This window comes from Osmia lignaria, chromosome 2 (assembly GCF_051020975.1).
Source record: "Osmia lignaria lignaria isolate PbOS001 chromosome 2, iyOsmLign1, whole genome shotgun sequence".
NCBI classification, from domain to species: Eukaryota; Metazoa; Arthropoda; class Insecta; order Hymenoptera; family Megachilidae; genus Osmia; species Osmia lignaria.
This window is the reverse complement of record NC_135033.1, coordinates 4,829,310-4,856,318: the sequence shown is the minus strand read 5'-3', so window position 1 is coordinate 4,856,318 and position 27,009 is coordinate 4,829,310. Positions and strand designations below refer to the sequence as shown.

The 27,009-nt window shown below is 43.0% G+C and overlaps 1 protein-coding gene across 2 annotated transcripts in view; it reads left to right on the top strand.

The window, feature by feature from the left end:
* The window catches only part of sfl (N-deacetylase and N-sulfotransferase sfl), a 241,618-nt gene that overhangs the window by 14,167 nt on the left and 200,442 nt on the right, over positions 1-27,009 (top strand). For both annotated transcript variants that reach the window (XM_034327844.2, XM_034327843.2), the window contains exon 2: positions 8,979-9,040. The gene's annotated coding sequence lies outside the window, so the exon portion shown is untranslated. The remainder of the gene's footprint in view (positions 1-8,978; positions 9,041-27,009) is intronic.

The following is a 27,009-nucleotide window of genomic DNA, read 5'->3' as shown; positions in this document are numbered from 1 at the left end:
AGGTCGATATCACGTGGCGTTACAAAGTTATGGCCATTTTAAAAAATCACAATTTTTCACAAATTTTCGAATAATTTCGAATTCAAAAAATAACCTAACCTAACCTAACCTTAACTAAACTAAGGAAGTGTCCCGAGGTCGATATCACGTGGTATTACAAAGTTATGGCCATTTTAAAAAATCACAATTTTTCCAAAATTTTCCGATAATTTCGAATCCAAAAAATAACCTAACCTAATCCAACCCAACTTTGTGATTTTTTAATTTGTGAAAATTGTGATTTTTTAAAATGGCCACAACTTTGTAACGCCACATGATATCGACCTCGGGACACTTCCTATCGTCTTCTCCGACCTTGATTTATCCGATAAAATAGTCGAGATCAATTACCCGGGAAACTGCAATCTAACAATGAATAGTACTTTTAAGAGTTTGGCACTTTATTTTACAGTATGATTCCGACTAACTGACTGCTTATGGCCGGTGAGGACTTTTTATAATGTAATTGGTGGTGGAGAAGGGGCCGGTGATGTTGATGATTAACAGAGTGGGGTGTCCATGAGAACGCGTCTTATCCAATATTTAAGTAGGTGGTCGTAACATGATGTTTAGGTGTCCGGTCGTGAAGAGTTCGATTGTTGGAGTAACGATCGTTTAGGCGGGTGGTCGTAACACGATATTTGTCCGGTCGTGGGAAGAATTCGATTATCGTACGTTTAGATGGCTGGTCGTAACAACCGAAACGTTTAAAGAACTGTAAACATATACTGATTCGTCTCGTTGAACGGACTATAATCCATCATCATCGACATGGCGACGTATTCCTCCCTGTATAATGATTTAGGTTCTACTTTAATGGAGTAATTGTGGTTCCTTATGAATTATTAAGCTTTAGTTAGATTAAAATGAACGTGTTTATGATTTTAATTATTAGCCAGTTGATCCCATCAACGTCGTTCCAGTTTTTAGTACTTCACCGTTATCGTGGTTATAAACTACCCTTTAACGGTCCATTTTATTCGCGGACCTTTTCCTTTTCATCCGTTCGTCGCTCGATGGATAAGCTTGGAGAAAAAGTCTTTCCCAGTGTTTTTAGAAGAGCCACGTAAGAAAAAGCATCGCACAAAGGGGAAAGAAAATGAAATAGAGGGTGGGGGGTGGGAAGAGTTTGCTGTTTATAATGCTTCCGCTTCTGTGTCTGGCTTGACCCCGATTCGCGGAGGCAATAAAAATGCTTATCAGAACTGAAATTGCATTCCAGAAGTGTTTCACTGGCACGCGTAACGAACGACTAGTATGTATAACGATACAATAAATCTCCGAACCGTAGGACATTGTACATACACATCGTGTTACATTATAGGTGGATTGCACCACCGCTGCGGTATGTATCGATCACGCATCGAACGGTAATTAATGTCCCTAGACCGCTAATAGGTTATTGATTATTGGTCGAAAGGAAAAGGAGTGACGTGTTTCGGTATTCATTTATTACTCCACGGACACGTTAATAATTATCGTGACGGGTAACCAGATTTTAACACGGTTCGTTCCCGTTCCATTAAATCGTATATGTCTTTACATGAAATCGATCATAAACTCTCGAATTTAATCCTTCTTCGAACAGATGGTTTCTTAAAGTACCTCAGAGAGCGCTCGTTAAATAATATTTCAGTTAAACTTGACCCTAATACGAAGGATTATCGCGTACAATTAACGAACCGAAAGTCAACAGTAATATTTAAGTCAGAAGCAAGTGAATGATGTACTAGATTCGAAGACACTACTGGATATAAAAGAGCGAGTCACACCGGAGCTCACGCAAGCTATTCCGTCCGAAAATTACAATCGCGTGAGCGTAGCTCGTTCATCGTCGCTACGCTACGTCCGCTACGGGACGTGACTGAAAAATGGAGCCGTATCGGCGTCGACTGGCGTCGATAGGCTCACCGGTGGAGCCGTTAACCGACGTTGATGGTCGGCATTACTTAGGTGCCGGGGGTCGAATCAATCGGGACGACGGCCAGCTTAGTTGTCGGCCACCAAAGCGACTGTTTCACGAACGGATCGTTTCTTACGGGTAGTTAGCCCTGATTCAACGAGCCGTTACGTTATCTCGTCGCTGCTTCGAATGTTATCGACGCGGTTCCATTTTAGTCTGCCCGTGTTCGTCGAACGGGTCTACCATACCGTTGGTGGACGCAGTTAACGGATAATCGTTGGTTGCTCGTCATAAAGCAGCGTTTGTCAGTGGTGGCAAGCTTGAAAAAGCAAGAATCACGGCTGCAGGACAGAAGGAATCTTTTACCAACGAGGAAACCTGTTTTCCACGAGGTAAATCCTCGAGGTGGGCGTTGGCTGGGTTTACCTGGTCCCCTTCTGGCCAGATGCAATCTTGCTCGCCTTTGTGTCGCGTTCGCATTCGCCTTAAGTAAGACCGTTTTCGTGTCAATGGGCGATGAATCTATCCGAGAAGCTTTATCTCGTCGACGCGACCCCTTCGGCTATATCTTGCGTGAGGCTTTCCCCTTTATGATTTATGCCGTACGGTGTACGCGTTGTCTTCGTTTGTTATGCGATTTATCAGAGCCTTTCCTACCGGTTTGTATGCGTTTTGAAGCTGGGGGGTAGGGGCGTAGGTGCTCGTTCGATCTTGCCTCGCGATGTACCAGTTGCTGGCGGGTTGAAACGGTATTCATCTTTCGGCCATATTTCACTTGTCCGACTATAGGCATGAGCTCTGTTCTACTTAAGATACCACTCCGTTCTACTTGTTCGACAGCCTAGTTTTAAATCTACTTTGCAGGTTTAACTTACACCGGCTGTCTTCAGAGTGACTTCTGTCTGATCATGTTGACCTATATCTATTTGCGAGGGTAACCTACTTTGTACGTTAAACGCATCTAGCATTTAGGAACACCGTGTTAGACGTCTAATTATACAGAATCTACATGTGTGAAAAGATATTGAATTAAGTCTTGGGATTCTTTTCTACATTTCTTTTATTTGTTTCCTATCGTTTTTTATTTTCCGCAATTAAAAATTACAATTAATTAAATTTTTATTAACTGTTTCAACCTCGTTAGGATTGGTTAACGGCGTTCACTGTGTAATTGTTGATAATCGATCACATTTTGTCACCTTCAATTATCCGCGGTACGTAATGAAAGTAAATAGAAAGGAACGATCAAAGGAATACGATAATGAGCGAAAAGCGAATACAGTTGTTTGACAAAGTATCGGGGCGGTTTCACGATGGCCTGCTTTCACCAGTGTTTCGATCTCACGTCGGTCGATCTCGATACACACCGGTGTAAACGAGACATTTTCCAGCTGCATAGCCCAGCTGCTAGTCAAATGGTGGAAACGAGCACACGGATCGGATCGGGACTTTTCATGGTGGCTGGGAGCGGCGGCGATATTTGTCGAGCGCTAATATTGGTCTTTCCTATTGGCTGTTTGCCGGTAAATAGGAATTTTCTGCTGACCGTCGGATACTTGGTCGACGCCAACGAGATCCAATACGATTGATACGCTTTTTCAAAGTGTGCCGTTCGATTTGGACGAAGGACGAACCGCCTGCATCGGTCAGGTAAATGCGAGTATGATTCGCGGCGAGGCGACGGAATCGCTTGAAAATCGATCTAACGCGATTTCTCTCGACGGAGCACGTTGTCGCTGCTCCCGCTATATCGCGGTTTAATCTTCGACGCTTCCATTCTGACGTCCCACTTCCCTGATGAGTCTTTTCTGAAAGCTTCGAGGTGTCAGCGTCGCGCTTACCCGCATCGATCATTAGAAAGGTATTAAAAAACGCTCGAGTTGGCAAGTTGTTCGCGGCACTCGGCCTGTGTATCGTACTGCCGAGCTCTTTATACGCGAACAGAGACGTTGGAAAAGAAAATAGAAAGAACGGTCGGATAGTAGTTTCCACGTCGGTGTCAGGATACAGGGCACAACTGGTCACGCGATACGAGTCATCCACCTGCGTGGTGGACGTCTTTATCTGGCCTATTACCGTAATGTTTCCTTGCCACGCGTTAAAGGCCGAGCAATTTTCTTCCCGGCTCTCCTCTACCTTCCCCGAAGACAGTCGCCTTTGAGAGGCTCATGGAAATTAATCGTTCGCGTAAAGCGACGTGATTAACGAGTTCGCCACGAGTCCCAGCTATAAATCATTCTTTGACGCTGTTCGAGGCAGTGGTAACACGGCTGGTCACGATCAGACCGCGCTCGTACTACTGCCGCGGTAAGTAGTAGAGCTCGAACGTGGTCAGACACAAGCCGCATGCATCGTTTAACGCGTTCGCTACTACCCTCAAAATCATTCTACAGGATATTCTGTATTTAAATAGATATTTTTGAAAATACCATCAAGTAAATTTTAAAAATAATAATATTTCGTAGCAGGGATTGAAAATATTAATGTTTAAAGATTGCTTTTGTAAGAAATTTGTAGGATCCGTTTTGTCCCCATCGTTCGTAGCCATAAAATAGCCGTAAGACGGATCGTTGGTCCTAGGGCGGTGAACGGATAGTAGAGACCATTACAGACCGTATTCACAATAATTGAGTGGTGGTCAGGGTAGGAGATTATCGTCGGACTGGAATGGAGCAACGGTCGTGACTAATCACGACGTTATTACGATCAGACCGGTCGAACTATAATTAGACGACGATCATCGGAGGGTAGTCACGATCTGACTGCGATCACGAAACGCGTTTAATCGGTTGACATTCGGTGGGTCGCGTGTGTCGAACAAACAAGCATCGACGAAACACACACTGATGGGATAGAAATGTGGAAGGGGGTGTGGTTGAAGGTTGAGCACGTCCAGGGAAAAGCAACCCCCACCTGGGTCCGAGGGGTTTCAATCGGGGAAACGTGGCCTGAACACGGCACCGGCTCCCACGATTTTCTTCTTTTCTTTTTTATTGGCCGTTCGGCCGTTTAAATAAGCCCGACGTTGTGATAAGGATCGCAGGTGAAGTAAAATAAATTACATTCGTAATACCGAGTGGCCAACCCCATTACCTCCGGCTACGAGCAACCGGAGACCCTCTTTCCCTTCATTCCCTCTGCTGTGCCCCTTCGCCGGAAACAGTGGAACCGGAACCGGCTCGAAGCTCGAAACGACCCGATATTTTTTCTCAATTTCCTCTGACCGTGCCGTGGCCAGAATCCCTTTTGATTTTGAGCAAAACGAGAGCTTTTGCGTTATTGGTTTCCTCTTAAAAACCAACCCTTTGTCCTCTCTTGTATTCTACACGCTATTTAACCGCGACCCGATGGCGTAGAAAATTCTACGTTTACCCGGTACTTATCGGCGATGGTAGAATAATGTTTCGGTGAGATAGATCCGAGATAAAAGGTAGTGGCTGTCTTTTGAACACAGGTAGACGAATCGAGTTTGTATTCGACTACCTTTCAAAGAAACTTCGGTATATTTTAACGTTTTTCCTTTGGTTATTCATAGGTAATTTAAATATGTAAAGAGTTTTACTAACAGGCAGGAGTTGGAGTTTCATTTTTTAATGCTACAGAACGACTCGGGAACGTTGGAGTTTAAATATTCAGCATGAAACACAGGATTTCGAAATGCATTACAATGATTTTCTGTAATGTACGATAAGCTTCTGCGTCCGGAAGTCTGAATTATTTCTGACGTGTATCCAAGATGTACGCTGAAGTTTCTCCAAGAATATCTTGACGATAAAACGCTGTTCCACCTTATTATCTATATGACGTTCGATATATAAATTTAAAAAATTTGATAAATGCTAGCTAACGAGATTTACAGCAGAAAAGTGAAGTTTCCTATTTTAAAATAATCAGTGCCGAATGCATCAAATTCTCGTCGTTAAATATCACAGTGAAACCCGCGAATGCGGGAGAAAATTTATCCCGAGAATGACGTGCATTATCAGCGCAATTGAACGAGCGTGTCTAGCCTGATTCGGTTGACCCAGATCTGTCACGCGTGGTGGATTTCGATTTGCATCATCGTGAATCTCCAAGTCGCGTGTCTCGTCCAGGGGCGCGCACATCGGTTCAGCCTTGTCTGACACTCTAAATCTGTCTCGCAGAGCATTGTATCTCATGATCTAGCGTCCCGGTAACGACAGTAATTATGACACGACGTTAAACACCCTCAACCCCCCTCGCGTGATGTTGCGACGTCGACGTAACAAACAAAGACGTCCAACCGTGTACACACGAACCGACCACCATGGCCGGAGCGTGGCAATAAAGCGGCCAGCGTTACATCGATTACAAGTCCGGCAACGGAAGTTTCCACGATCGGGCAATAACTCTAAATATCGAGGTATCGACCCGTGGCCTCGTTTCTCCGGATTAGCTCGCCCGTGAATAACGTTCGTCTATCGTGTCGCTTGTTACACACGGTTTTTTCCCCCCTCTTTCTCCGCCCCCTTTTTATACGATTTCTTGCGAGATTTCCTCGAGATGCGTGTTGCAGAGATTTATGAGTTACTTGGAGGATTAACGCCTTCGTTGCGACGATAATTTTCCAGGGGGAAAAAAAATAAGTGTTTCGAGTTGAAGCGAATTTTTAAAAGAACAGTCTCGTTCACGGGCTTTTTCCGTGCCGACGGATTTAAACGTAAGAACATTTTTCATTCGTGAATAGTCTTATCGGGAAAATAAATTTTCAGCGATGGCCAGCGAAGATCGTTTTTCCGATCGACACGTAATTAGTGAGATTAAAGAAGGGTACTCGCATCGAGAGGTTACTTTCCCGGTATAATGGGATTCATTTAATTGCGCCGGTGCGCGCCGTGCCCGGGACGTGGTCGCGCGATATTTTTTATTTTCGCGAAAATCGCTGCGGCTGCGGTTTATTTCAGCACTCAGCCTTCCTGTTTTTCCTTTTTCCCCTCTCTACTCTCCTCCTTTTTTTTTTCTAATTTTAACGAGACACCGGTACGCGTTAACGATGCAATATGCGTCCAATTACTTTCGCGTCTCGCTTCTCGTAATTGTTAATCTCGTTTGCGCTTGCCACAATTAAATGTTCAAAGGAGATGTGATTATTATGCCGGAAAGGATTGATTTGTTCGTTCGCAGTCTAAACGAGTTACTCGAAATGAAAAATTATCTCGTTTAAATTATACCGTGTAAAACATTTATATTGGTCGAAATTGGTAGAATTTTATTTCACAAAATTTTTGTAATTTCTACTTTATCTCTGAAAATTGCAATTGGTGCAATCATTAACGTGCTGATTTTATCAATATTAAAAAAAAGTTCGTATTCATTGAAAGTGTCAAAGTAAACAATGTAAATACATATTGAACTTAATCTCATTCTTAGAGTTTGCTCGAAAAAACTCGTTCCCTGTTTTCGAACTTGAAACTTCTTACGTCGCAGTCGTGAATCAGCAACAAGTACGGGTCGTGGATGATCCGTGAGAATCAGCAGGATTGCCGGGCATAATAAAACAGACACAAATTGTCTGAACGTGCACACACGTCGAAGAAAGTCGCAGATGTTCGATACTTAGGGAAACGCTTTTCGAGGGTATGCAATATTAACAGCCAACCCCGGTTGTCTTCCCCCTTTACTACCCTTTGCCTCTGTCGGAATTGAATCGATCGAATTCATGAGGCAACTTTTCTCCAAGTTTCTCCCCAAGTTTTCGCTGTTTGCCTTTGAAATAGCAGTCGTTCAAAAACGTCGTCCTTTTTTATTTCTTCCTCGCCTTTACATCTTCTTTGTAGCCGCGTCTTCGCCTGGGGAACGAAGGGACCTGTTCTCACGTTGTCTCCCGAAATTGCGTAATTAAAATTTAACCACGCGTCCTTGGAATTATCAAGGGAGTCGTCCCTTTGATACGACTCGACTCGAACAAAACGATCCGAAACAGTTACGAACGTTCCCTTCTCTTAATACATGGGTTTTCTTTGATCAAACATTTATTTCTTCGTACGTTTCCTGAGAAAAAACAGTTCTACGATGCTTTGAATTTCTTCAAAGTTTAATTGAACGATCAAATACCTTTACTTTCTCCAATATAAAAAACTGTCTCCATAGCAAAGACGTTAACGTATAAAAATATTCCAGCCAGAGGGTCACATAGCGAAACGAGCTCTCCCTTTGTCGGCTACGGCGGAGGCCATAGAGAAAAAAAGGGGGTGGGTCGTTTCAAAAATAAATATGAAACGCAACGAAACAGTTGAACGAAAGCAGCAGCCGGCTACAAAGAGCGTCGCCTCGTTATTCCCTTTTTTTTTTTTTATTCTTTTTCTTATCGCGTACGCTGTCGCGCGCGTACAAACGCGGACAATAACAAAGCCAGGTCAGATCGATATCGAGAGGGGATGCTAGCTAGAATTTACCATTCTTTTATCAAGATCGTTGAACGAGATAAAAAAAGAGGGAGGCAAGGGTTGAACGAATGTTGCCTCGAAGGAAAAGTCCAGCGTGAGTTGAAACTTTTACCTGTCGGAAAGTTGGAAATTCTTTTATTTGTTCCTTTCTTGAAGACATTGAACGTGCCGCTCATCGAGGGTGGTTTCAGGGTTGCTACAGGATTCTTGGTTCGTAGCTAGGTTAGGCTTGAAAAAAAGAAAAAATTCAATGGTGGACGACGATGGCTGTAAACGAGAGGAAGAAAACCAACGGGGTGGTTTTAACCAACCCTTCCTTTCTTTTAACGAACCGGTCGAGCGGCAAAGTTCTTTTTGCTGTTATTAACTTGGCCTTGTTCATGGGACTCATAGCCAGAAGAGATTCATGTAAAATTCATCTGGGGTTATAACCACCCCTCGGGATCGTGGGTTGCGAAGGAAGCGATCTTTTATGGAATTTACCCTTCCGTTTTATGAAATTCACCCTTTTGACGCGTCCTCGCGGTTATTTTACATTTTCCACGCTCGCGCGTATTACACTGATTCTTTGAACACGATCGTCATACTTATCGGCGATATATATTGATCGATTTTTCTTTCTGTTGCAGATCGAATGAGCTGAAATTCAACGGAGGAGAGCGCGCGTCGGACGTCGCGATGGGGTGAAAAGGTTAGTCAGGCTACTCGAAACTTTTCTATTCGAATGTTTTGCACACTCGAAATCGGAGAAGCGAGCTCGATACCTCGTGTTTTTCACGTTACACCGCGATTTTTCAAAAACTTCTCGCAGTTTAGAGTACGTCTCGAGTTACGCGCGATAAACTTGGGGAACAGCTTTGTCACAGAAATTGTTTCGCAGATGATAAAGGAAACTTGTTTCGAATTTCCTCGATCTTTCATAGGGAACTGGTGTCAACTTACTGTTTTGAAAAGCTTGTTTGAAAATCATACTTTTGGAAAGTTTAGCGAATCGCTTTGTCAATGAGATTGAAACATTTGCTCTATCAAATTTATTCAAGTGGCTGTGTTAAGGGAGATTCAAATTAGAATAATTAACTATAAATGCTCGAATAAACTCAATATACGCGATGTTTCGTGTATGAACCGTTAGTCGACATTTGTGTAGTAATTATATTACAGCAAACTGAAATGAAGTTTCCAGGTAGTTGCTTAAGTGGAATGCATTTGAAATTCTTCAATTAGGAGTTGCACAAAGAAAGGTCGCCGAGGTACATCTTCTCGTATACAACTTTTCCCTTTGATCTCTTCTGCCTGATGCTTTGTTAATTTATTCCCTCGTGTTATCCTTCCTGTCCGTCCCTTGCGTCCGTCGAGATAACTTTTTGATCCCCTTGGTGCCCGGATAGTTTCCCTTCCATCGAGCGCTACCCTGTTTACAGAACCCTCGAGCCAACGGGATCCAAATACTCGAGAAGGTTCTAAAACTTATGATATCAATGTCCGAAGTGTTGAACTTTTTCATGATATCGAGGATGAACGGTTAGAAAAACTTTTGTGAACTTTTTCACTTTTTCCTTTAATATATAACATTTTTAAATTGAATGACGCGTGTCTGTAGATAAATTTTCAACGTGGTTAAGATGAATGTCTGCATAAATTAAAGTTGTTTGTAAACCAGAGGTTCGTTTCGAATAGAGAAACTTTCGTTAGTTCTTCAGGCAACGTGCGTACTACTAAGTGTCACTTAGGTGAAAAAATGTCACGGGCAACAAGTGCCTTGTAATCTTCTTTAAACGGCCGTTCTTGTCACGTCTGCATAATAGAATATTTCGCTGTGGAAACAAAGAACCAGGCTGGCCCGGACAAAGGTTCTGGTAATTACGTGATTCATCTTACTTGCATATCAGATCCCGAGGAAGGCGCAATAATTCCATACCGGTCTGAGGAAAAAATGTAATACCTTGTGTCCGGTGTTTGAAGCGGGTACCCGAGGCGTTCTTTTAATCCGTATAATCACGTCGGCTACAGAATATCGTCCGGGGGTTAATTTACTGAAACGACACCGAAATAAAAATCTTGACACGCTCGCTTCCTTGATGGTAAACGAAAGGAACAGGGAAGCTTTAGACGCCGTTGGCATTACATTAATAATGTAAAGTGCTAAAGTGACGAAGCTTAAATTTGATAATTAAACGGTCGCAGATCCTTGGTAATTACTCTTTTAACACTAGATTGCCGGACAAATAGATCCTAGTATTTGTATACATTTCATAATTCTATTAAAAACCAACATATGTTTTAAAAAAATTATTTAAATTTTTCTATATATATATAGCAATAAAATCGTAAATGAGTCATATTGATTCGCTCGGGCAATTTAGTGTTTACGCGTCTTATTACAGATTTCCATTTTCATAGTGGTAGTCAAAATGTTGCAAGTTAAAATTTTATTTACAAGCTGTGTAAGCTATGGTTAACATAATTTTGAAATGTTTCTTTGAGATTCAGTAGTTTTTGTCGATAAAGACTGTAAAGAACCGGATCGAATCCCATTCCAATAATCCGATCAGCGTTCTCCCTGTACTCTATCGTTCTTCCGTTTCAAACGCGATTAACCATTAATCGAAAAGAACATCGTAGATGCGACATCCTATCGACAATTGAGAAACACGTGCATCGGTGCTCAGGAAGGGAAAAACTATTATTTTGTTTATATTCGTTGTAGCGAAACGTCGCGTCTGCCATTAGCCAATTACCTCCTTATCGTACGCCAATAACTGAACATGTTCTCTTTGCGAGCACCTGGATCTATAATTGCCCTTTGCTTCCTGCAACCGGTTATAGGAGAATCCACTACACGATGCACCCTGTTACTCGCACACTGCTGTTGGATACCTGACGGAAACTCACCCCTCCGTTTCATCCCCCTACCACTGCGAGACGCGCGAGAATATTTACCCGTGCAGTGTTCGCCGTTTTCCGCGCTAATAAACCGTTCCCTCCCAGCGTTGCTAATTACTCGACGAACGAGCCCTACAGACCCCCGGTTGCACCCCTGCCACTCATCCTCCCCCCTTCCCTTTCCGAGCGTCAGGCGAAACAGTACCGCGTCTCTCTTCGAATCTCACACCCTCTTTGAGCTCACAACTGCTTTACTTCCCCTCAGCTAGTGAGAACGCGAAGATATTCTCGGTATTTCTCTCGGTTCTCCAGACTAGCGTTGTACCCGGCTAATGGCTGGTTCAATGTCTTTTCTTGAGGGCTGCAGCGTGGATGATTTCCTTGCTAATCAGTCACTCGCTTTTGTCCTTTGGAAGTTTCTTGGAAAGTGTACAGCTGGCCGAGGGAACTTGTGCTAGGAACAAGAGGAAAATGAAAGTTTAGAAATTTTGTATCACGCTGTGCGGTGAAATAGAAAGTATAGAATTCAGGTACGGTGGTACCTCGGTATACGACCTTAATCCGTTCCTGATGTTTTAAGAAAAATCTTCTATTGATATTATACCTACATTAATGAGGTTGTAAAATAATTTAAACACTGTTTATGTCATGAACAGTATTTAAACGATTTCCTAGAAGTTTATGAAAAATATTCACTAGTTTATTTAACGTAATTAATTTGTAAAATATAAATGTAATCTAATGACAGATTCTAAATTAACAAACCAAATGGAATAAATTTTATTGGCTCCTGTTTTGCGGTTATTATTTGTTATGTGATCAGTCAGTTAATAATACATCAACTTCGAATATAATTGATTATTAATTTAATTTTTCCTCTGAGATAATTATTTAAAAATGACGCAAAATTTGCACAAAAAATTTATGTCGTATACCGAGCAAAATTTATCACGTCCAAACAGGACGTATTTCAAAGCAGACGTATACGGAGATACCACTGTAGTCGGATAAGTAGTATAAGAGTAGCTACAGTCAGACAAGTAGTAGGGACTGTATCTATGATTCTACAAGATTAAAATACTGCTTCACTGGTTGCATAGATAGGAAAGTGTTAACGAATGTACACGTTATCTTCTGTCGCACTCGACTAAACTTTGATGTGATGAATTATTCCGAAATGGATCTATCGGCTAATATTCAGTCGTCTTCGGAATCCGCAATCCTCTTTCGTAGTTATCTCTTGTCCGACGGGAAGAAAAGGTCAGAAGTTTCGCCGTTGGATAAGGGGGACACGGAATTAGTGGAAGTAGGAATTAGAGAGTGGCTATGGAAGACGTTAAACTCGAATAATTAAGGGTAACGAGAGGTGGCGGGTACCTTTAATTCGGTACGATGCGCCCGTTAATATTAAATTCACTCGCCGGTGAAAGAGCAGCTACCTTCCTCGCTAATTTCCTTTCGCGCTCAACTTATGTATTATGAAGAAGTCGAAGTTCCGAGATAGTTGGCGTACATTCTAAAGAAACTGAAGCTATAAACTATCCTGCCGGGCGATGAAATTGCTCGAAGACTTATTAAAAATTTTCTTTGGGCCTTCTTCAGGCGTGATCGTTCGGGAACGCTTTTCATTTTGCGTAATAAAACAGAAAGGAACAAGGAAGAACGAGGGGGGAAAAAAGAGAATGATTTATTCATTTTAATTTCTGTTGCTTACGTTCTAATAGTGTAATCAATTTTTCTATGTAATAATCGAAGGATCCCCGATGACCTATGAATTTTAGGGTTGAGACGAGGTTCGACTCGAGTGAAGTAAAACCTTTTCCAAACAACCACAGGCAGAGAGAATATTACCATTTCCCTCGGGACGAGTCGTCGCGAAGATTCAATCGAGGACTGTTCAGCCCGAAGGCAGGACTCCGGAAAGTTAGCACGGTCGGGCTGGTTCTTTGCCGGGCCGGTTGTTTCGCAGGATATTCGTGTACGTCCTTCTACTTAGAAGTAAGCGCGGAGACGTCGGTCTCGGATTCCCAGAGGGTTTAATTAAGAGGGCGTGTTGTCGGTAGCTCGTCGTTGATCAATAGCTCAAGGGATGCCGTCTTCTATCTTGAAGAGGGTATCTTCGTCCCTCTTGTACTCGTTCGCCGTTTCCTGTTCCTGCTCACACGTTTACACGCTTCACTCGGCTGGATTCCTCCGTCCTTCCTTCCGTCGTAGCTTGGCGGTTCGATTTCTGCCGGCTCGGACATTAATGCCCGACGAAGCCCTTTGATGTCGTCGACTGGAAAGACGCTGTCATCGCGTCGTCATGGATACATCCAGACACATCGCGGCTCTCTCTCTCTGGTCCTCCTTTCTGCGAGAAATTAAGCCGTGCTCTTCTTTTTGGCGCATCGGGAAATGGCAATCGACGGGTAACGACTGTTAAGACGTAGTCTGCGTCTCTGTACAGTCAATGGAAATAGTGAAACGAACTGGGCAAATATTTTTAGGCTTCGCTTTCTTTAGATCTAACGTTCTCATTGTTTGCGATAATATTGCAAGCCAAGTCGTTAAGAATAATAAAGGACACGGTGCTGGAAGAATAGGGCCCTCTTTCTATCAGTTTTAATGGCAGCTTCCATTGGAGCTGACAGCCTCTGGTCTCGACGTCCTTCACGAGTGCCGGCCACTCGAGAGTCCGTTTTAATGGACGCGTCGGCAAACGAATATCCTCTTACGTTCGCTTTATGAAAGTGTGCCGAGGGTGGCTGCTTATTACCCGGCCTATTGTAACCTTGTTTTTCCCTCGCGCCATTGTGTACAGCCACGGTGACACGGGTGCAGATATTAGAAATTTACGGTCGAACGAAAAGAAATTTCCTGCTTTATAAATTTATTCCTTAACGAGGATCAAGATCGCTTTTTGACAGTCGCTGTACGGATAAACCGTGCGACGTTTGTGTAAATCACGGCATCGGCTATTCGCAAAGTTTAACATCGGGCGTGGTTGTTGTCAAATTAATCGGCGAACTGGTACGGTGGCTCGAGCAAACCGTACGTCTCCTCGTGGAAACTTTTCCAGATTGTCCACCGCTGGCTGCCGATCGCAATGTTCTAAACCACTTAACCGCGGCCGCAGCGGCGGTCGGACGAGCATCGAAAACGCCGCAACGAAACTCCCGAAGCGCTCGCTAAATCCCGCAGACTCGTAGAATTCGCGGTATCATCCCTGAATCGCCATCCAGCCGTTGCTCTGCATACGTGTTTTTGTGCGGATGTTGCCTTGGTCCGCAAGAAGAAGAGACGAGGCCCGCTTCGCTGGTTCGTCGGGACAGTTTAAACGGTAATTCACGGGAAAAGCGAAGCACTTCGGATAATTTCTGACTTATTACCGGCGCCGAGCGATACGGAACGGAATTAGACAGATTAACTTCGCTTATAAACTCTCTCCTCCAAGCTTGCTCAACCTCTAAACCAAAACTATAGAGAGGGATGTTTTTCAGCGGTCGCTTCTAGAATTCAGTTAAATTTCTAGAATAGCGAGTCATAAACTACGAAAGGAAGAATACTGATTAGAAATTTCAATTTTCCCAAATAAACACTCGAAGTATTTCAACCCCTCCGCCGTCTACAAAGAAACGAATCAGCAGCGAGCGTCAAAGCACGAAAACAGAAGGTAAGAAGCACAAAAGAATCGTAGAGGGAAGAGTTATAAAGGAAACGAACATGGAGATTCATCGAAGCGACTCGTGCGGAGCCATAAATCGAAGCTTTCCGCTGCCGACGCAGCAACACAGCCAAGTAGAATCGAGAAGGTTGCCTGCATGCACGCAAAATACGCCGTTGGAACACGGCTACACGCTCGTGTGCCCCTGAAAAGGGGTTGCGCAGAGCCGAACAGAAGATAGGGATATTAATCCAGCAACGAGTCTGCTCCCAGTGCACCCGAACCTCGACTTGTACCGGGTGTCCCTGGTAGAATCCAACGAGGAGATCGTTGATTTACGTTCGAAGTCGCTTGGAAGTTAGCTCTGTTGTTAGATTAGAGTTTACCTAGCTTTTTGGCACGTCTCTGACCTCTGACTAATTGCTAAGCTCTGAGCTAATTCGATGATTATCAAAAGCTTTTTTCCCGACTCGACTGCGAGTCTTATTAGCCAACCTGTATTTAAGATAGGAAATCTTAAGAAGGAGGCTATAACGTTTAGACTTTCTGTCACTTATGTACAGGCTAAGCGGTGAGAGTTATCGAAACAATTCTTGCGCCATTGTGTTTACTGGGTCAAAATCTCAAATTGACCGGAAATGGCCGAAAAAGGGTTGGCTCTAGAGGGAATCTCGCTCTAGTTCACTTTAGCTTGTTAACAACTACCTTGGATTTGAAATATCTTTAAAACATCTTGCGAACTGATCGAGTGTTTTGTTCCTGAAAATGACTGCGCGTCGCCGGTTTCGGAGAACTTTTTGTCCTGTTGCTTTGGAAATTTTCCAGGAGAATCTTCTTCTCTTGAAACGGATACAGTAGTTTTTTATGTTTCGGTTCCTGTACGGTGAGCACCAGGAAGATCTGGTTCTTGTTCCCTTGGAGTACTGGTGAAAATATTTTACTAGACCGAGGCAGCTTCTTTCTTGAAAACTAAGGAAATTTCTAAAAACTCGCCGATCCTTTCAGCATCACACTCGTTGGATCTGGCGAATGCATTCCCATTTAGCGCATTCTCCAACAAATTAGAAACTTTAGAAATTCTTTATAGAAAATTTCTGTAAAGAATTTTTAAATTCTTGGAGAATGCGCTAAATGCGAGGATATTCAGTCGACGGACAGCGGAACAGCCCTCAGACAGTTAACTAAGGAATTAATATCTTGGCAATGCATTCGCCAGATCCGACGAGGGTGATGCTGGAAGGGTCGGCGAGTTTTCCATTATTTTTGTTCACCCTCTTTTCAACGGCGGTACTCGCGTGATAAATGAATTGGATGTAATCCGAATGCCCATTGTTTCGCTTTAACGAGGGCCATGGTGTGCTCTCCCCACCCCGGAGAACATGTGGAAACGTTGACACCTTTTAAACGTAATATTACGGCCCGTTTCAGCCGTCTGTTGGCGAACGAAATTGTCGACAAAGCAACTCGGAACACGTTACTCCCGTGTGCATTCGTTCTTCAGCAGTTTCCAAGTCGACGAAATTGAACGACTTTACATGGAAACCGCTTTATCCGACTCCGTTCGATGCTTCTTCGATATGAAAACAGAACAATCTCCTCCGTGAGATATTACCTTTCCATTTCGATGAATGTCATCCACCGTCAGCCCGGCAGAGCTAATACTTTAGTTCCTTTCCAGGCATCGAGATGGTTATTTTATCATTGTTAGTCTTCTCAATAACTTTCACGCGTTTCCTACCCGTAATGAAAGGTCTCGATCATATTTATTGCACCTGTACGGTCGTGCATCAAAATGTTCTACGCGTTAAACAGATTCGCGTGTCGCGTTCCGGGGAACGTTTCCAATATTCAAACCGGCACGGTATTTCGTGCCAGATATTCCGTCAGGGTGCAGCGAATATCAGGGGCGAGAAAGAAAAAAAAAAAAAAGGGAAGAACGATCGAGGTGGTGAATATCGAAGTACACGGTGCAATTCGCAGGCGTGGAAAGAAACGAAGCGCGGCGGGTGCAGAACGGCGGAACGATGGCCGATAATAAATGAACGTTTGTTGCTCGGCTATTGTGTCTCGCGTCACCGGCACGCAATTTCGATGAGCACGCCAATTCGTGCCGTGAAAGTTGTTTACGAGCCTGCCGAAAAATAGCCGGCACCGTTCGTCGGTTCGGCGATCGCGCGGAAATAAAATATTTTCTGGGTTCACCGTGCCACGTCGATCCTCGCGATTTATTGGTTTTTTCTTTTTATTGGATACGAGCGAATTCGCGGCTGTCGCGCTAACCCATCCTCGTGTTCCGCTTTATTGAAATTATTCGCCAAGAGTTTGCGGTAATAATCGGTCAACGGGGGGAGGAAAAAACGAAGATAGCGTCGTGAATTCACCTGTTGTGTTCGAGTCTCTTTTTCTCGTAACGTTTCGTCAGTTTTCGTGACGATTTCAACGCGAATGTCGGTAGAACGAATTTGCAATTGCATGCCTCTCGATTAGCGGACTAATCGTCGCAGACATTTTCCACGTAAGACGTAATGGACTGGCTTGTGATTCCCGGAAGCAATTGTTAGTCGCTAACGACTGTTGGGAAGGATTTTACCGTGATCGACGACTTCCCGTGCTCGCCACCCCTTCATTACCAAAACGAATACTGTCATCAGGGTGAATCTATAACGATGCTGCACGGATGATTACGTATTAACGACGAACGTAGTACCAGGTACAGGGGTGAACGTTCTACTTTGCGTTTGATCGATCACGTTTTTGGCAGTGGGTCGATTATTCTCCAACAAAGAAAATCCATTGTTTCTGTGCCTATTATGAGGAGGGTGATTATGAAGTTAAAGGCTGTAATTTTAATAGAAATTATCTCTGTCTCGTACACAATAATGCTTCACTAAAGCTCATTGAAACGAACTTGAATTTAATTTTTCAAATAAATTCAAGTTTCTACGATGCTCTGTTGCCTTGGAGTTATCTGTCGAATGGTACATCTGTTTGCAAGCTGAGAAGCACAAAGGAGATTTTTCAGAGGAGCCGGTTATCTAACAGTCTCGTTAACGTCGTTAAGGTTCTCTGATTGCTAGCAATTCTATGATCGAGTAACGTCGTTAAAGGGGGGACCGTGAAATTCGATTGGGAGCCCCGTAGAGCTGTAGCAGCTATTATAAAGATTGTGCCTTAATTCTATTTTCTGCCTCGACGTTTATCAAACGACGCCTTTATTATCCGCGTTATTTTCAATCGAACGAATCTCGACGTAAAAACATCGGTAATATTAACGATTTACTGTTCTGTTGAAATAGAAAATCGATGGAGATTATTATTCTTATCGAACGAAATACTAGCTACCCTCGTTCAATTTTCAGTGATTCATTAACGCACCCTTCGCGTGTCAGACGTTATTCTTAAACTCTATAGCCTTTCGAAAACAGCCTATCCAACGATCATAAGTGACGTCATCGAGATGGGCAGGATATTGTTAAGGCACCCCTTTCGTTCTTCCTCGACATCCCCGAAACGGTGCGTGGCTATTCACTAGTTCTCTTTCAGAACGTGACGCACACGGTGAGTACAAGGGCTCTACACTTTGATAGCTTGCTGTCTCATCAGAGCGCTGAAAAATCCGTGAACACTTGTCCATGATCCATCCTTCTACGTGTTAGCTTCGAAGAACCTCAATTTTAGGGGTTGCTTAATTAAATATTGATTAAACTTTGCAACGTGACTGCTCGATGGTTATAAACTATTGATAAAGTTTTATTAAAAAATTTAATTTATCAGTAAATTTTAAAATAAATTAAATTTTTATTAGTATTAGTCATCTAACATGGGTTGTGGTTTTAATTCACGATCAATAATTTGTACGTTTATTGTAAAACTTCGTCGATTAAGCGTCTCTTAATCCCTCGTTCGGTAAATATCGATGAAACTCCAGCGTCCACTTTCTATTTTCTTCTCTTCTCAATTTTTTCCCCTCCCTCCTGTAATACACGTATATACAGCTTTTATTCCGTACCGCGAAACAGCCGCGTATTTCTTTCGGAGCAATAAAATTTAATCCTCTTTGCGAATATTTTCCAAGCCGATTAGTAGAGCGAGCCCGTCGTTCCGCTGTCGTTCTTTCGCTCTTTGATCGTGCACGAAAATATTATTAACGAAAACGATTGCAGCTGGTCGAGCGAATAGCGAATCGGTTATACGTATATTCTCCGTCACTCGCGTACACCTCGTACATACTCTTCTATCGTTCTCTGCAATTTGACTTGTTGATTTAATCCGGCCATCGGAATTTTATGATTTTCATGATGCGACTCGTAGTTAGGCGAATCGGTATAGCCCCGTAACGAGGCTCGTTCGCGGGAAATTCATAGGGGTCCTGCGACTCGTATATCGGGCTTTACCCGACGCTTTAATGAAACTCGTGCTCGCGTTGACTTTTGTTCGTGGCGGATAAACCGAGGGCGGTTCGTGAGCAGGAAAAACTTTGCGGCGAATATAATGGAGCGTGACGATGATACTTTATCGGAGCCTTTTATGCCGCGAAACGACGCGTTTTCGGGATTATTAAAAATTTCCCCGTTCGCGTTTTCCATGTTGATCGCTTTAAATATGAAACCGTTTTATCCGGATAATTAATACAGCAGGTTATTTTCGCGGGGAATTTAACTAGCGCGATCGGGAGATCGGTCTTTCTGGTATTTCAATACAATTTTCAAATATTTATCGATAAAAATGTTCGATTCTTAGAAGTAACGATGAATATTTCTCAACCGCATCGCAGACGAGCAAGTTCGTTGCTCTCCGAGATATTGAGCCAAGAGTAACCGGCCACTATGTCTTGTACCCGCGTTCGTTTCTCTTGCCATCTAAACTGCGGCTCGGTGGCTACTTAATTACTCCGGTGGCCGGCGGAATGGAGATTCTAAAGGGTCGCCAGGTTACACGGGATTGCTACTCTCATCCGCAGCGGAAAGCGGTTCCTAGTCAAGGAATAACGCGAGTAGCCAAGGTTCCTCGAGGAAATGGAATCTGTTCGGTTGATGACTCTACCTCTTGCTGCTCCCTTCTTCGAGCTTCAATCTCTACTTTCTTGCTTTTCTTTCTCGAATCTTTTATGGAAGACTCTGCGTTTCTTTCCTCAAAATATCCGTCCTGAGATCAGTCTTATGTTTTAATTCGGAAACATATCAATGTTCATTAAACGAAACTTTCGTACAATTTATAGATACGATTTCATCGAAAGTATCAATACGATGATCTCAATTATTTATCGTATTCATGGAAACGAATTTTAATCCAAAGATACTGCGATACCGAGCGTATTAAACGACCATTAAAAATGATGCGACGGTAAAACGATCCTTGTGTTCCCATTAAAAGATTATAACGAGCCAATACTTCGACAGTGTGCGATTAATTATGCACGCTGATTTCGTTAAAGTACATCGCGATCGGAGCAGCATCGCTTAAGCCGAAAATACTCGACACGATTTTGCGTGGCGATCGAAAGCTGACAACGTACATCAGTTTTCGTGAAATTCATCGTCGGAAAATATTATAATTTTTCCGTCGCATCAATCGATCTATTTAATTCAAATTAATTCGGCGAACAAAAGTTGTACAGTTATTCGCGCGATGGCTGTTCGTTTGTTACACGAAATAATTAAGTTCTAAAGAGACTTAATGAAATTTGTAAAGTCGAGAAAATTTTGACCATTTTTGTCAGACTATTATTTCATTCGCTCGTCGGCAATTAGTTTGGTTAATCTTCTTTGGCAAATGGATGAGCGAATCAGTGCGTTAAGCTCGTTATTCGAGCAACTCGGATAAAACGAGAATTATTTACCATGAAATTATCGCGTCACAGGGTACAAATTAAATCTTCTGCTCGTTGAACGTTCGATTCCGTTGAAAGCAGAATGCACTTTCTTCGTTAGTCAGTTTACTCTTTCACTTTAAAAATTGTATATTTTAAAAATACACAATTATATTTGTGAATGGAATACTATTCGAAAAGATTGTAATTTCGTCGCGGTATGGAGCTGGCTAACAAGAACTTTTATCGAGCCGGCAAGTAGGTACGAAAAAGCATCGATTCTCGCGGTACGCCGAACGAATCTCGACGAGTCTGGACATAATTCGAGCGGAATGCTGAGTGAGCCATGAATTCCGAAAGAAGTTGCCGAGCGAAAAGTTTCGCGGCCCGTGGAATGCCATTTAATCGTTTTGCCGTGCACCTTCCAACTTCCTTAACCCCTTTCCATGCTCTCGATAGTTCGCCGATGCTGGAATTCGCGCCGTTCGAACTTGCCAGCGATCCTCGACGGTGTTCCTCACGTCGGATCGACGTCGACAGAACTTTTGCGCGGAAATCGTCGCTTCGAATCCGCGAAAATCGAACTACGATACGTGCGAATTCGCTAGGAAGTTAATTTTGACATTTTTAATTGAAATTTTTCTAATTGAAGTTCATAGAATAGAAGCATAGAATATTTGTTTAAAAATCCAGATACAATTTCTTACTGTCTTCAATAATAGCTGAACAGGGGAAAAAAAGGAAACTTATCTCGCTTTTCCGCTTCCTTCGTTCCCAACACCCGATTTCTTGCCCTCTTCGTCGGCTTATCGTTGCCCGAGCGTATTCGATTCGAAGCTGTCGATGAAAAGCGCTTCGTCAGTTCGCCCTACCTGTTATTCGTCGATCGGTTCCTCCAACAGCTTCTCGAAAAACGCGTCATCATCGTTAAATCGCGAGCGAGAATTTAACCGTGCTCTTGGGTCCGGGATCTCTCATGCTGAAGCGTGAGATACACACGCGTTAGGTCATCGAAATCTTTTCGAAGCTTGGATAAAAAAGAAACTCCAGCGGGACCGAGGATCGCTGGACAAAAAGAAACGCGAGCCCACGTCGATGCTGATAGATTTCTGATGTGCTCTCGGGATAGCGCTTTTTTCCCCAGCTTCCCTGGAAGAGTCTCGCGTCGGGACCGTCGGCATGGAAGAGATAAGAAAATGGACGTATACAACGGCAAGCAGCGACACGAGAATTATATTTTCCTCGGATATATCGATGGCCGAAAAGATGTACGCGTAAACGAGATTTTAATAGCCTCGATACCCCGCGCGAGCCGATTTCCAGCTCCGCTGCTCGAACTGGCGACAAAATTCAGAGGAATAGGATTGGTCGAGAAAATTGTACACTGCCGCAAATAATGATAAAGGTCTTTCTTTATCCAACCCCGTTCCATTTAGCCGGAAAGGACAATTAATGTCAACGTAGGCGACCGCCACCCTAAGCAACGGTGCGCTCTTCATCTTTCCGATGACACGACCTTGATGGTAGCAACCCTCGTCACTTTTTCACGTGGCATAAGAACACACGAAAGGACTATGTTCTTCACGTATCCGTTATTCGATTAATGATCCTCACGTTGCCACGATAAACCATCTTTCTTCCCCAGCCCAGTTTGTCTTATCCTCGTTTCGGTGGGGGTGGATGATCGTCGTTTTACCTCGTACACGGCGAAGCTTTGTTACGCTGTTAGAGGGGTGTAGATTTAAAAAATCGACAGTATGGCGTATCCGTGGAATACGGGCTCGTATCCTGGTGAAGTATCAGCTCGCGAGACCGCTTACCTGGGAAGGTAATTGAAGCGGTTTTATCGATCGCGATACAAGGAACGAATGGAAGAAGAGAAAAGGGGTTCGACAAGGCTTAAACCAAGAAGCACGAGACCATCTTTGAGTGATCCCATAAAAGAGACTTAGGGCTCGAGTGGATCATTTCTGTACATGAAGCACGTACTTGTTTGCCAGCCAAATTGGCTTAACTCTTCCGCCGCTTCCTTTTCCGTGCCCGCGAGCCGATAAGTTCGTGTACAATCTCCTCCAAAAGGGACCGCGAGTATTGCGATAAATAATGTGAGCTATTTTTGTCGTTCAGACTTCAGACGAAGCACTCGTTATTGACTTTTCAACCGCAAACGATGCGTAAAGAGGATGGAGAGAAAAAATGGTTGCAATGTTTATTGTAAGTAATGTTTCTCGGCGAGTTTTTCACGGTCGATTCTTAATTCGCTACGGGATGCCATTGTCGCCATTTTCCCGGCGATTAACCCGCCGACGGGCTTGCCTTCATACAAATTTCCTCGTCTCCGCGACCCCCGGCTATTTTTCTTGCCTAATGCACGCTCGCATTAGCGTCACGAGACTCGCCCTTTACGAGAGGGAAAATTATAATTTTCCCGTGCGAAGTCGTCGTTGAATTTACTGTCCCGTGATACGTTCCCTGGGGTCCCCAGAAAATTCCTCTCTTTTCTTTCTTTTTATCTCGCTTTACTTTTTATTTATCCGTTCACGGTCCCGTGGCTCGTTTATACGAGAGTTCCTAATTTCGTTCCGTCGAAACTGTTTCGAACGATCTGCTGATAATAAACGCGAACGGATCGTTGTAAAACGGAGTGTAGAATAGCCGTGTTATTGTTTGGCAAACGCGATCGACTGGGAACGAATCGTCCGAACGGATTAACATACTCCGTCGCGTTTGTTGTGTGTAATTACGATCTACTGTATTTTCCCGCGTAAATATGCCCGCGATGCCTCTGTATAATTACCGAGCCACCGGTCGTCTCGCAGCACTGGCGGCGGGTAATCGATAACATTAATTACTCTACTTGAAATCACGCGTGCTACCGTACATTTTCTTCCTCTACTCTATCGTTTGCCCGGTCGATTTGGGACCGTGTGAAACGTCACATTCGCCACGGTGATTTAATTAAACCGCGACAGAGTTTCGGTATAATTGAACTTCTCTCAATTATCGAAGAAAGGGCTGCCGATTGAACGATGATACTTTTGAAAAAGTACTCGTAATTGCGTTACTTTCGAAAGGTAATTCCTACATGTAATTAAAGGAGAGATGAAAATGAAAAATAATATTTGATAATCGGTATTTTTCGAAGAGTCCAGATTTTTCTCTCAATTAATACCAACTGAAATCCAAAAGATATCCGTTATCAATTCAATTGTCTGTAAGCATTTGGGACAGAAATAGTTAGCTGACAGCGAACATTTTAGCCTTAACAGAAACGAACAGAAATAGGCAGGGACGTTGTAACCAAAATGGTAACAATGGTTGTCTGGTGGATAATTGCGATTTGTCCGTTCCAACGGTGGTTTCGCGATTCGGACAGATTCGTGGCGTCGTTGTCTAACGCTTGCTATTCGAGTTTTCCCGAGCTGGCATTACGTTTACGGCTCGTTTCGCGATTTACCGTTCTCCCAGGATAAATCATAGACCTGGCCGAGCGTTAGACCGCGTCCGCAACGAGGGGCAAACGCGTGTGTACAGTGTCATCGAGTACCTCGCGACCATCCACTACGAACCCCGTTCACGGGCTGATTCGTAATTGGCCGATTAAATTAGCCTCCGCCGCGCCGTTTGTACGTCAACGTCAGTCGCGACGGCGTGCGGTTTACGGGTTTTCGTTCTGTCTTTGAATCACTGGTGACGTTGAACGCTTTTTCTAAATCGAAGCTCATTAAGCATTTTATTATTCGACCGGATGATTGGCTGATGAATCGCGTTCGAAAGGTTCCCTTACGTGGAAAACGATCGTCGACATTGACGAATTGATTCTTCGTGATTTTTTAAGGATTTCGTAGGATTTTGCAAAAATTTACGGTTCATTAGTACGGGAGGTTGGAAATGAAGGATTTAATGAAATCCAATTTCTTCTACAAAAATTTGACAGTTCGTTAATTTCTCGAGTAACGCGATTCAGTCATGTTCAATCCACTTCATCGCGTTACAGCTTCCACGCGAATTGTTTCGGATGATTTTCTTTTTTTTTCGCGTTGTTTGCCGAGTACACGAGAAATTAATTAACTTATTGTTAACTGCAGACCGTAGCCGAGAGAGAACAATTAATCTCGTGTATCCAGACACCGAAGTCGAGCGTCTGTTGAGTCTCGCAACGAGTTTATTTGGATTCTGAGGTTGCGGGTACAAGCGAGCGTGCATGAAACGCGTAACAACTGCGCGAGGAGTCAGGATATACACGCTGAACGAGACTCGGGACTCGCCGAGCGGAACTGGAATCAAAACTCGTGCGAAATTTCTCGCTTGCGAACTTGTCGTCTGTGTAAAACGCTTCCTCTCCCTCTACGCGATTTCGGCCAAATTCGCGCGGTATTAATTCCCAAACACCGATAATTCCAATTGGTAGCAGTAATCACTCTCATGATTGCATTGAGTTGTTTGAAAAATCGAAGCGAATACTTCTGCATTTTTTTATATCTACAATTTCAAGTAGATATATTAAAATTTGAATAATTTTAAGGAGTAGTAATCTGAAAAAATGAATAGAAAAAAATAGAATGTTAATTAATTTAATAAGCAATCAAACTAGCTTCGTTTAATTAAAATTTCCTCCAGAACGAGCTACTGGTGATCGAAGGCTCGGAGGAAAATATTGATAGGAGAAATGGGGTTTACGTTGATGCATCCCGAAAACAATCGATCACAATTGAATCCATTAAATACCTCGCCACTCTCGCTGATAATTAAACGCTGATCAAACAGCCCCTTTACATACTTCAATGGGTACAAACATTTACCGATCGCGTTAAGATTACACGCAGCCCTGTTCCACTTGCTCTCGGCTTTGGACATTGGTCAACAATAATTGTCAGCCGAGATCGAAACAGTCAATTCTGTTGTTCATCTCGAGCTCTCGTTGGTTAATATAGGGTTATCCAAATTGAGTGTCATATATGCAAATTGAAATGCTGATTTTTGTATGGTTTGTTTATTTTAATAAAAAGTCTATTTTATTCCAAATTTAATGACAAGTAATTTTTGACGAGGAGGAGACATCAATTGCCAACAAGATTGGGTGATTTAACACCATTAGACTTTTTTTATGGGGTATTTGGAAAGTGAAGTTTACGCCAAAAATTCAAAGACTATTGACGAGCTGAAAAACAAAATCACAGACGCCATTGATGAATTTGAATTCCAGTCAAACGCATCAGGTTCGTGAAAAAAGCCAAGGACATTTGAATAATATTGTCTTTGATAATTTAATGTCATACAGTAGACTTTGTGTTAAAATAAAGAAACCATACAAAAATCACATACTTTGCGTTTTATTTCAATTTGAAAATGTGACACTCAATTTGGATAATCCTATATTTGCATTGGAAAAGGATAAGGAATATAATTGAAATTGAAATTATATCAGAAAATTAGCACGCTTTATTTAGTTCAAAGTTGTGTAATATGGTCGGAAGTTGAGCTGTGCGGTTTGCAAATATAGCGATCGCGCCAGTAGTAAGAGTCAACGTTACATCAGATCGGACGCAGCGTTCCGTCAGGGCTTATTATTGCTGTTTGTCGTTGCTGTTAATCACCGTCCTTGTTTATTCGTGGTTCAATATGGAGGATAGATCCATCGCTGGTTGCTCGAAACGTAGTTGAATGGCAATCGATGTGGTCCACGGGCTTTCAATTCCGACGCTTTCGCGAACAAACTCGCGAATGTACATGGATATTTGCGACTTTAATTACCGCAATTATAAGCTCGTATATTTTTCGCGTCGCCTGGCACTGGTTGAGCAAACTGTTTGACGTGGTCGGGCACGGTTGTCCCGTTGCAAATTAGCTCGATTCTCGCTTCGATGAAATCGATTGGACGTCGCGTTTGATTCGCGCGCGATACCGCTACTTAATTAATCGGAGAGCTTGAAAATTGCTCTTAATCTCGTCCCCCTTTGACGCAATCTGCGGGACACGAATCAGGAATCAAATAATTATTCCGATGAGACGCGTCCCGACGGGCCAGTTGGTTTTCAACGTTAATTAAGAACGACGAAAGAGACGTTGATACCGTTCCATCATTTTTCTTCGTCGACCAGTGGCATTACTCTTTCACGAAGGCTCCTCCTGTTCGCGTTTACCCTCAGAAGCGTAAGGCTAAATTATCTAATTAACAATAGCGTATTATGTGCGGTGTAATGGAAGTAATCAGCACTTTGATGAAACGCAACCATGATCTTTTTTACGGAATAGAAATTTTAAGGCCGACATATTTCTTCTCTTTACACATCCACGCAATTATCTGCTAGAAAATATTTTA